Genomic DNA, 11,453 nt, shown 5'->3' on the forward strand with positions numbered 1-11,453 from the left:
GAATTCCGCACAACCCCAAGCGCTCCCGGCCCTCCTCCCCGCGATGCACTACCGCCGCTCTTAAAGGGCCAGTGCTCTCGTGGCGGGCGGACCCAGGCGGGGTCCGGGGGCGGTACCTCAGCCAGAGGCTTCTTGGTAGCAGGTGCCGGCGGTGGAGCCGGACAGGCGACCCTTTTACTCTTCCCAGACGGCGGGAATCCTCCCCAGTCCGCCCCCGTCACTCCCCTCCTTGCTTTTGGGGAGCTGGGTTGACCCCCAAGAGACCCGCCCCACAGAGGGAGGGGCAAAAAGGAATGAAGACGCTTCTTTCTCCCGCCTAGTGGGTGGGTGGGGACACTGAGGCAGCGGTGAGCAGGGAGAGCCGAGAAGGAGAGACCCAAGTGTCTGGTCTTAGGCTAAAAAAAAGAAGAAAAAAGATAAAAATCTAGAGATTTGTTGGCCTGAGGTCTCTTTTCAAAAGCCTCAGGGTGTCTTTGGCCCTTCAGGACTTTTCTCAGTTGCCAAGTGAAGCGTTGGGTACCTTGGATGGGCAGTGCCAAGCGACAGAGACGCGGTTGCAGTCCTGGGTTGCCACATACTTGCTGTATGGAGGTGGGCAAGTTACTTAACTTTTCTGAGCCTCCAAGTCCTTATCTGGAACGCAGGGCAAAGGGCTGGGGTGTTAGATATACTTCTGGCTGCTGGCCTAGCACACATTAGGTGTCCGAGCAAAGAACACTATTTTGTGCAAATGAAATGTGACAATGCAGCCCCACAGGGTGCTGGGCGGGTGGGCAAAACTCCCCGCAGAGCGGAGCTTAAAGTGCTAGTTTAATTCTATTCCAAGAGCGGCTTGAGATCGGGTCGGTTTGGATGCTGAAGGCTTGAGGTGGGAGGCCTGTGTCTAAGGTCCACAGAGGCTGCGCATCCAGACCAAGGGAAGTCCGGGAGGGGCAGAGTCCTGAGGTGAAGGCCCCCGCGGGAGGGCAGGAGGGCGGAGATCGTCCCTCTCCGACGCCACCTCCCAGGCCCGGAAATGGGAGCTTTCCTTACCTGAGGGCGGGTTTCCCTAATGTAAGCCCTCAGGTCGCCCGGCAGGCCTCACGTCCTGGAAATCCATAGAGATCTGGCAGAGCTTCAGAAATGGCCTGTTCACCGACCTGCCAGGTGAAGAAAAAGAGCCCTGTTAAAGAGAACAGGCAGTAAAGTGATGAAGATAGATTTTATTAAAAAAAAAAAAAACAAAAAAACGATTGCAATAGAGACTCCGATATAGAACTGGGCCTGATTCAAAATACAACTGGAACAAGTGGGGATTTACTGCCAAGGAGCAAGTGGGGGGCGGGGCGGCATTGGTGGATGGAAAATTACTAAGGGGAGACATCAAGTCTGGGGGGATTCTGGCTGAAGGCAGGTGAGGGTGAACAGATATTCCCTGGGGCATAGTGGGGATGCTGCATTTGATCAGATATCAAGGGTGGGGCATTCAGCTAAACTGACTTAGCAAGATTCTTGCCAAAACTGGATTCTGGAAGGAAGTACAGAGATGGGTTGTGTTGGGGAGAAGGTTCAAGGGAGACTGACTAAAGTTCGGTTAAGCAAAGGGTCTTTTTCACTTCCCACTTTTATTCACGGGAAGGAGAGGCATTCTTTCCTCTGATCAATATACATCCATTACTCATTTTATTGCTTTTTATTCATTTAGAACCAGCTGAATCATCTGTTGAGACTTGATGGTTGCTAATTGCTGTACTGTAGGATCCACAGACATTTGATGAGAGGAATACCTTGAAGATAAATGGAAAGATGAAGGTTAGAGGCTGAATTGGTCCTTGTGCCCAACTTTGGAGACCTTCAGGGATCTACCAGAAGTCCCAGGACCTGTTGTCCTTCCTCAGTGGGTGGTGTCAGCGCGACGGCGGTGATGCACACATTTCTTCGTTCACAGCTCGAACCTTCCTGGTTATGGCAGAGATGTCAGGTAGATTGCTGAGGACAAAGGTGCAGCAGTTGCTTCCAACCACTGTACACGTGCCCCCTTTTTGGGTCGTATCAAGGGCAATGCAGGTATGGAGAATAGCACACTGGGTTTCTCATTGTTGGTGAGTCACTGATTTCAGGCCAGTGGTGATGTTATCTGGGGACAGAGTGAATTGCTTCAGCAATGACTAGATGATTCTGTCATTGAGTCAAGCTTCTTTTGTTTTTATTCATCTTTTAAAAAAATTATTTATTTAGTTTTGGCTGCGCACGGGCTTTCTCTAGTTGGGGTGAGTGGGGGCTACTCTTCGTTGTGGTGTGCGGGCTTCTCATTGCGGTGGCTTCTCTTGTTGCAGAGCATGGGCTCTAGGTGTGTGGGCTTCAGTAGTTGTGGCACGTGGGCTTCAGTAGTTGTGGCACATGGGCTTTGGTAGTTGTGGCATGTGGGTTTCAGTAGTTGTGGCTCATGGGCTCTAGAGCACAGGCTCTAGAGCACAGGCTCAGTAGTTGTGGCACACAGACTTAGTTGTTCCGCGGCATGTGGGACCTTCCTGGACCAGGGCTTGAACCCGTGTCCCCTGCATCGGCAGGCGGATTCTTAACCACTGCGCCACCAGGGAAGTCCCGAGTCTGACTTCTTGAGCCAGGCTATAGATTCCTGGGAATGGTACCCAAAAGGTGGCAAACTGTTTCCCCCAAAATAGTGAGGTCGTGGATGGAATGTAGGCCCAGTTCCGTAGCTGTTTTTTTCTAAATTGTCTCCCCGGGAACCAAGATCATCTACAATGATCCTGGATACCTTTTGTTCCTACAATGAGAGGAGATGAACCTGAGGGAGTGAGTGACTGTTTTAGAGACAGTTTAAGAGAGGAAGGAGGTTGTGGGGAATAGAGTAAGATGAAGGGACTGGTAAGATTGGCAAGGTAGAAAGATCTGGCCCAGTTGGCAAGTAACAGCCAATAAACTTGGGTTCCATGCACAAAATAAGAATCATCTGGAGTTAGCGAGGGGCCATAGAGATAGTTATCTGATGGCTGAGGGTAACCAAAGGGTGCTAAATTTAGGGTGGGGAAAAGATTTGTTTGAAGGTAGTCGTGTGGGGTTGGTCTGGGTCCCAGAAATTAGGCTGGGAGGGGCAGTGGGGTCATTGCCACTCATGTGAGGGATATCCAGGGTTCCTATAGTGGCTTGGGGGTTTTATGTTTGATCTAGTGGCAGCTAAGGAAGTATAATGGTGAATGCTCACTCTCAGAAGGGAGCCTGTGGTAAAATGACGATGGCAACAGACTTGACTCTTGTGAGGATAGACTGGAATAGGTGCAGGGGTTTCTTACAGTATAAAATGGTGGAGGGGTGACTTCCCTGGCGGCCCAGGGGTTAAGACTCCGCACTTCCATTACAAGGGACACGGGTTCCATCCCTGATCGGGCGGGGAACTAAGATCCTGCATGCCACACAGAGCAGCTGGAAAAAAAAAATGGTGGAGGGAAAGAGAGGGAGGGTTTTAGCAAAATAGATATCCTGATTGATCAAGGGATCTGGGAAATGCCAGATCAGATGTGCGCACAGGAAAGGGAGGACAGTACCAATAGTCTGTGGCGTTAATGGAAGTGGCAACTAGTTTAGCCAAGCTTACAGGTTCTGTGGGCAAAATAGTCTTGCTGAGAGAGGGAAAAGCAGGGTGTGGAAGAGGAGCAGGAACTCATAAATTTAGAAATGAAGGTGGAGACTCATCTCAGGTGAGGAAGTCATAGTTAAGGCAGAAGGTTATTGTGGGAAGAGCAGGAGGGTCTCCACGCAAATGCTAAGAGTAAGAAGCAGAGGAGAAAGGGGAGGGACCCAGGTGGGTCTTGTTTTGTGGTCTTGAGTGGAAATTGACTCCCTCCTGACCTCATTTACTGTTCCAAGGTTCTTGGGGCAACTCTCTGCTCTGGCTGTCATCTGCTTATGGAGGCTCTCAACAGAGACCCAGTTTGAAGTCCCACTTGGAATACTTCCACAGTCTGATTTTTTTTTTTTTGCGGTATGCGGGCCTCTCACTGTTGTGGCCTCTCCCGTTGCGGAGCACAGCCTCCGGACGCGCAGGCTCAGCGACCATGGCTCACGGGCCCAGCCGCTCCGCGGCATGTGGGATCTTCCCAGACCGGAGCACGAACCTGCGTCCCCCGCACCGGCAGGCGGACTCTCAACCACTGAGCCACCAGGGAAGCCCTGTATTTCTTTTAAAAAAATTTTTATTTTATTTTATTTTTATTGAAGTTTAGTCGATGTACGGTAATATTATGTAAGTTATGGGTGTATAATATAGTGATTCACAATGTTTAAAGGTTACACTCCATTTATGGTTATTATAAAATATTGGCTATATTCCCCACATTGTACAATATATCCTCGTAGCTTATTTTATACCTAATAGTTTATACCTCTTAATCCCCTACCTGTATATTACCTCTCCCCCTCCCCTCTCCCCACTGGTAACCACTAATTTGGATTCTATACTTGTGTGTCAGCTTCTTTTTGTTATATTCACTAGTTTGTTGTATTTTTTAGATTCCACATATGAGCATACAGTATTTGTCTTTCTCTGTCTGATTTATTTCACTTAGCATAATGTCCTCCAAGTCCATCCATGTTGCTGCAAATGAGAAAATTTCATTCTTTCTTATGGCTGAGTAGTATTCCATTATATATATATATATATATATATATATATATATATATATATATCCCACATCTTCTTTATCCATTCATCTGTTGATGGACACTTAGGTTGCTTCCATATCTTGGCTATTGTAAATAGTGCTGCTATGAACACTGGGGTGCACATGTCTTTTCAAATTAGTGTTTTGGTTTTTTTCAGCTATATACCCAGGAGTAGAATTGCTGGGTCATATGATAGTTCTATTTTTAGTTTTTTGAGAAACTTCCATACCATTTTTCACAGTGGCTGCACCAATTTACATTTCCCTCAACAATGTGCAAGCGTTCCCTTTTCTCCACATCCTCTCCAGCATTTTTTATTTGTGTTCTTTTTGATAATGGCCATTCTGACAGGCATAAGGTGATATCTCACTGTGGTTTTGATTTGCATTTCCCTGATGATTAGTGATGTTGAGCATCTTTACATGTGCCTATTGGCCATCTGTATTTCCTCTTTGGAAAAATGTCTATTCAGTTCTACTCATTTTTTTTAACTGGGTTGTTTGGTTTTTTTTGACATTGAGTTGTATGAGTTATTTGTATAAGACTCTTGTGTTTCTTGGGCTTCCCTGGTGGCGCAGTGGTTGAGAGTCCGCCTGCCAATGCAGGGGACACGGGTTCGTGCCCCGGTCTGGGAAGATCCTATATGCCGCGGAGCGGCTGGGCCCATGAGCCATGGTCGCTGAGCCTGCGCGTCCGGAGGCTGTGCTCCGCAACGGGAGAGGCCACAACAGTGAGAGGCCCGCATACCGCAAAAAAAAAAAAAAAAAAAAGACTCTTGTGTTTCTCTAGTTGTGAAACATGAGCCCAAGGTTGAACACCCTGTGATTTGACAGCAGTGTTAGCAACGAGTAAATCAGTATAAGGTCCCTTTTGGGCTCAAGATTGGTTTTCTAATGGTGGCATTTCTAGAATACCAGATGGCCTGCTTGTAAAGCACATGAGGGGTCAGGAAGTTCTAAAGGGAAGGCAATCAAGGGAAGTCTCGACTTGTTGATTATAGGATCGAGTATATTTTGTTAATCCTTGACAGTACCTAAGGATGTTGCATTGAATTAAGTTAGAATCTTCCACTAGACAAGATGAATAAGGCGTCTTTGTGGGCCTTCCTGTGATCATTTCTAAAGGGGATAGCTTGCCTGGAGAGAGGGGTGGTGATCTGAGAGTCTTAAGAGCAAGGAGCAGTGCTTGTGGCCATGTCAGTCCAGTCCTTCAGGCAGTGGAGCCCGTTTGGTCTTGAGGATGCTGTTTCTATGCTCTTCCTCTGGCACCTGATGGCTGAGGATGGTGAGGATGGTGGAGTCTTTGACTAAATGTGTTGCCTTTTCAATTTCCTGTATAATTTTACCGATGAAAGGTGATCTTCTGTCACTAGAGGTGGCAGAGGGGATGCCCCAAGTGGGGAAGCGTTGCAGGAACACTTTGGCCTCTGATGCTGCTGAGGCATTTGGGCAGGGGAAAGCCTCTAACCGTCTAGAAAACAGGCAGACGACAGTGAGAACACGTTGGTAGCCTTGTGCTTTTGGTAACTGGATAAAATCTATTTGCTAGTGAAGGAAGATCTGAGGGGGAGGTGCCTCCCTTCCTGCCCCACCTTTACAGGTTTGCCAGGGTCATGTTACTGGCAATCGAGGCAAGTGAACTGCTTGATCCAAATAAAAGCCAAAGGGTCCAAACTACTGTCTGTGTAATGCATCCTGCATCTTGTCCGTTGCATGTGAGTCATGTCATATAAACCACACACAGTGACTCAAGAGAGATACTTAAGAGCTACCAAGCAGCCATCTGGGTGCTTGCAAAGTCCATCTGAATGGCTTGAACAGCCAGCTTTTCCCCATCCAGTTCTTTCTGAGTCTGAAGCTGTTATTTAGGCCATGTGGACCGCTTTTAAGACTTCCTTAGGAGTCATCCTAAATGAGTGCTCTCCCTCAAGAAAAGGTGAATAATCCCATTGGGGTCTAGGGCCTTGAAGCAGGATGCAGGGGGCATGGTCCCAAGGCTTAGAAACCACTTGGATTTCTTGGGTGGTTGGGGAAGGCGCTGCTAATGTCTCGTATTTATCGGGCCTCATCTGAAAGTTTTTGTGCTGTGTCCTTCAGTTTTAGCTGTCATGATCTGCTGGGACAGTAACAATGCCTCTAGAAGTTCTGCTATTTGGGGCTCATTTTTGACTGGGGTACCAGCTGCTGTCATGAATCCTCTCTGTTTCTATCATGTACCAAAAATCAAGCACTAACCCAAAGGCGTAGCAGCTCTCAGCATAGATGTTCACCTTCATTCCTTATGCTCTTAGGCAAGCCCAAGTAAGAGTAATTAACTTGGCTACGTGGGCTGATCTGACATGTGGCAAGGCTCGATATTCTAGAGGTTTATATTGATCAGTGATGGCATATGCAGCCTGGAAGGCCCCATCTCCCTTCCGGAGGTAGGAGCTTTCAGCATGAAGAGTGAGGTCAACTTGGGGGAGGGGTTTTTCTGCTAAATCTAGCCTAGGACAGGATAATGATCTAGTGTTAACGACACAGTCATGGGACGTCCCATCAGTGGGTAAAGGAAGCAAGGTAGCAGGGTTAAGGTTTTGACAGTGACGTATTGTGATGTGAGAGGAAAAGAGTAGTAAGATTTCATAAGAGGTAAGTCGAGATGCAGAAAAGTACTGTGTGTTTTCATTAGGTAATAGGGTCTGTGCAGCATGAGGGACATGTATGTTAAGCAGATAACCTAATCCTCAGTCAGAGGTAGCCTGGACAAGTTTGGTGGTTGTAGCCATGGCTCACAGGCAAGGGGGATATGCCTTGGCTGCTGGGTCAAAGGCCAAACTATAATATCCCAGAGGTCTTTGGTGTCCATTATGCTTCTAGGATAACACTGAGGGCATGACCCTCTCATTCGTGCACAAACAAGGAAAAAGACAGGGAGTCGTTGGAAAGTTCAAGGGTGGGAGGTGAAAGCAGAGAGCCCTTAAGGTTCTTGAAAGCATCTTTGGATAGGGGGTCCTGGACTACTGGGTCTGGGGGGTGCCTCCCCAGTCACAGCATAGAGGGGTAAGGCAATCATAGAGAATTAGGTATCCACGGCCTACAATATACCACAAGACCCCAAAACCCTGTCCGTTGCCCTTCTCTTTCAGTGAGAGGAAAATGTTGAATAGCAGAGGCTCAGTCTGTGATCATTTTCCCTGCAGCTGAAATATCATGACCCAGATATCAGACACACAGAGAGCATATCTGAATTTCGTCTCTAGCCACCTCACGGCTCTTTCTTGCGAATGCCTTAAAAAGGTATTCAGCGTCCAAAAGGAGTTGTCCTAACTGCCAGAACATAGAAGGAGGTCATCTGCATACGGGATTAAAGTGGAGTCTCCTGGGAATTTAAGTCCCTCAAACTGGCATTCAGGGTGTGTGAGAAGGAAGTAGGAGCCTTAGTAAATCCCTGGGGCATAACAGTCCAGGTATATTACTGGTTATCCCAGGAGAAGGCAAACAAGTACTGGATTCCTTATAAAGGGGAATCCTAAACAACGCGCAACACAAATTGAGGGCTGGGAAATATGGGTGTTGGGAGGAATAGCAGACAGGATAGGGCCAGGATTGGGCACCAGGGCAAATCTGAGTTTCACGATTTTGATAAATCTCGGATCTGGACTAATGAACATCCTTGCCCATTGGGGGCTTTGATGATCCAAATGGGAGTTGTGCGTGGACTGCAAGTGGGAGCTCGACGTTTCCTGTCTGATTAATCTTGGATTATGGGGCAGAGCCTCTCAACGCCTTCTGGCCTTCAGTGCTATTGGGGAATCCTGTGGAGGGGCATGGAAAGATCGACTTCTATCTTAAGCGGTAGGCTTCCCCCTCCTCTCGAGGTCTGGCCACTCCCAGACCCATGTCTTTTTTTCTTACAATTTCAGCAAGGGTCTTGATCCATAGGAGACCGTGATTTTGGAGCTTGCCATAGATTAAAATTTTCATGTCCTTCTAGCTCTTTTAACTGAAATGCCATAAGCTTGTGTTGTGTATTTTCCAATTTTCTGGAAATAACATCTTCATAATGCTGGGCTAATGTCTGGAGCTCAGACATGTTTGCATTTTGCCAGTTAATATTATTTCTCTGTAACGTGTCATGAAGCTCTGGTCTGAGGCCATGTACAAAGCTTGTGGCCAGAGCAGAGGCTGTTGTTAGGGAGGTCAGGTCCAGCCCCAGATGCTCTTTCCTGTTGTTCCTAATTGATGGTGATGGTCAGCCACAGTTCATCTCTTTGCTGTTTACAATTTTGAATACACAGCCGACCAGCTTTGGTGAGAGGGACCCGAGGGATGGCTCCTGGTAACTTTCCTCTTACTTCCTTCGTTCTCCAATGAGAATCAGGGTCATCTGAGACCCTTGAGGGTCTTCAGGGATGGTGCTCCATTCGGCCTTTCCAAGCCAGAGGGAGGTATCCCCAGGGCCAGCCAATAGGTGGATAAGTTGACATAAATTGGGGAATCTGGAGAGTATGCTCCCAGAACAATCTTCAATTGAAGACTGAATAAATCTTCAAGAAATCTTTCCTTTTTCATTCGGGACTCAGGAAAATTCTTTTCTTTTTAAAATTAACTTATTAATTAATTTGGCTGCATCGGGTCTTAGTTGTGGCACGCAGGATCATTCCTTGAAGTACGCGGGTTCTTCATGGTGGCACCCGGGCTTCTCTCTAGTTGTGGGCTTCTCTCTACAGGTTCAGTAGTTGCAGTGCGCGGGCTTCAGAACACGTGGGCTCGGTAGTTGCGGCACATGGGCTCTCTAGTTGTGGCATGCGGGCTCTAGAGCACATAGGCTTAGTTGTCCCGCGGCATGTGGGATCTTAGTTCCCCAACCAGGGATCGAACCCACGTCCCCTGCATTGGAAGGTGGATTCTTTTTTTTTTTTTTTTTTTTTGTGGTACGTGGGCCTCTCACTGTTGTGGCCTCTCTCGTTGCAGAGCACAGGCTCCGGATGCGCAGGCTCAGCGGCCATGGCTCACGGGCCCAGCCGCTCCGCGGCATGTGGGATCCTCCCAGACCGGGGCACGAACCCGTGTCCCCTGCTTCGGCAGGCAGACTCTCAACCACTGTGCCACCAGGGAAGCCCGTGGAAGGTGGATTCTTAACCCTTGGACCACCAGGGAAGTCCAGGAAATTTCTTGATGATGGCATGTAATTCTGAGAGAGACCAAGGTTTAAATGTTCTCTTTTCTGTTTGCCTCCCTTGAGAATGGGTAACAACCACACCCTGAGCTTCATCTACAAGAGGTGGGGATCTGGAGAACCTTACAGTTTCAGGGAGTTGAGGGGCTGGGGTGCCGCTGGTGAAGGACGTTCTGGGAGAGAGGGACAGATATCATGGAGAGCTGGGAGGGGAACTCCGGGGCACTATGAAGGTGTCTAGGTTTCCTGGGTCAGAAAACATTTTCTTTTTAAATATTTATTTATTTGGTTGCGCTGGGTCTTAGTTGCGGCAGGCGGGCTTCTTTAGTTGTGGCTTGCAGGCTCCTTAGTTGTGGCAGGCAGGCGGGCTCCTTAGTTGTGGCATGTAAACTCTTAGTTGCGGCATGCATGTGGGATCTAGTTCCCCTACTAGGGATCGAACCTGGGCCCCCTGTATTGGGAGCGCAGAGTCTTAACCACCACGCCGCCAGGGAAGTCCCAGAAAACATTTTCTGAAGACATTATTTAAGAACTTCAATAGTTTGAATGAGGTTTGAATCATTTAGCTGTTTTCGGCTTCTTCATACCGAGTGAAGAAAGTGGACCACTGTGCATCAGAAATTTTAGTTCCCTTTTGCCCTAGGGCTTCCCCTTGGGTGGACTAATTTGAGCAGATCCCAGGAGCCCCAGAGGGGCTGTGTTAGCTTAAGAGAGTTTGTGGTCAAGTTTTGCCAACAAAAGCAGACAGTACTAGGGCCGTAGAAGCATGTGGCCAGCAGGAGTCTGAGGAGAGTTCCCGGTGATTAAGAAGCCCCCATGTTCTTGACTAATAGTGCCTTTACACGTACGAACAGAAAAACATGGGATTCTAACCCAGCCTGTCCCTTACAGGGACCAGCCTCGTACCAACAGAAAAGCCTAGGACTCTGACCTAGCTTGTTACAGAGAAACCCAGGACTCTAGCCTGGCTTTGGCTTGTCTAGGGCTCTAACCCAGTTTCTAGAGTATACTCTGAGTCCTAAGAATCAAGATCTGTCCTCATTCCGCGTCAATGGACATTTATCCAGAGCACTGGGTTTTGGAGTCGGCCTCACCACTGGATCCCCAAACCAGCAAGCAGACCGGAGACAAAACGTGTAGGTAGGTGTGCCCTGTGAGGCCTGGCTGTCGCATCTGAGGATTCAGTGGTGGTTCTGATCCAGATCTGAATCATGGCACCAAAAACTGTTCAAGAGAACTAGAGCTGGACAGAGGTTAAAGTAGTAAAGAGACATTTTATTCAGAAAGACTATTGCAATAGGGGGAGAGTGATTCAGTTATATATATGTATATCTAACTGAATGTAGCCTCAGTCACCCAGCTTTAAACCACCACCCCCATCTCACCTCTATCTTTTCATCTAGCCCCTAACCTCCCCGCTTTTTTTCCTGGAGTCTTTTGAATTAAAGCCCAGACACCTCATTTCACAGCACAGTTTCATTCTGAGACCCTGCTGTGGTGTGAGAGGTTATACAAACAGCTCTGGATCCGAAGCCAGGCCAGGGGTTCCTGCCCAGCACGAATTTACTTACTGGGCAACCTTGAGCAAGTTATCTCCCTTCTTTGGGTTAGCCTCCTCATCTGTTAAAGGC

At 48.0% G+C, this 11,453-nt stretch overlaps 1 long non-coding RNA gene across 10 annotated transcripts in view; it reads left to right on the plus strand.

Annotated features, from left to right (window-relative positions):
* The window catches only part of LOC109550094 (uncharacterized), a 36,642-nt gene that overhangs the window by 6,487 nt on the left and 18,702 nt on the right, over nt 1-11,453 (plus strand). For 6 of the 10 annotated variants that reach the window (XR_012327856.1, XR_012327857.1, XR_004523252.2 and 3 more), the window contains one exon: nt 1,685-1,791. This is a non-coding gene — a long non-coding RNA (uncharacterized lncRNA). The other 4 variants (XR_012327859.1, XR_012327861.1, XR_002176478.3 and 1 more) reach the window with 4 other exon arrangements.

Source organism: Tursiops truncatus, chromosome 19 (assembly GCF_011762595.2).
Source record: "Tursiops truncatus isolate mTurTru1 chromosome 19, mTurTru1.mat.Y, whole genome shotgun sequence".
Lineage (NCBI taxonomy): Eukaryota > Metazoa > Chordata > Mammalia > Artiodactyla > Delphinidae > Tursiops > Tursiops truncatus.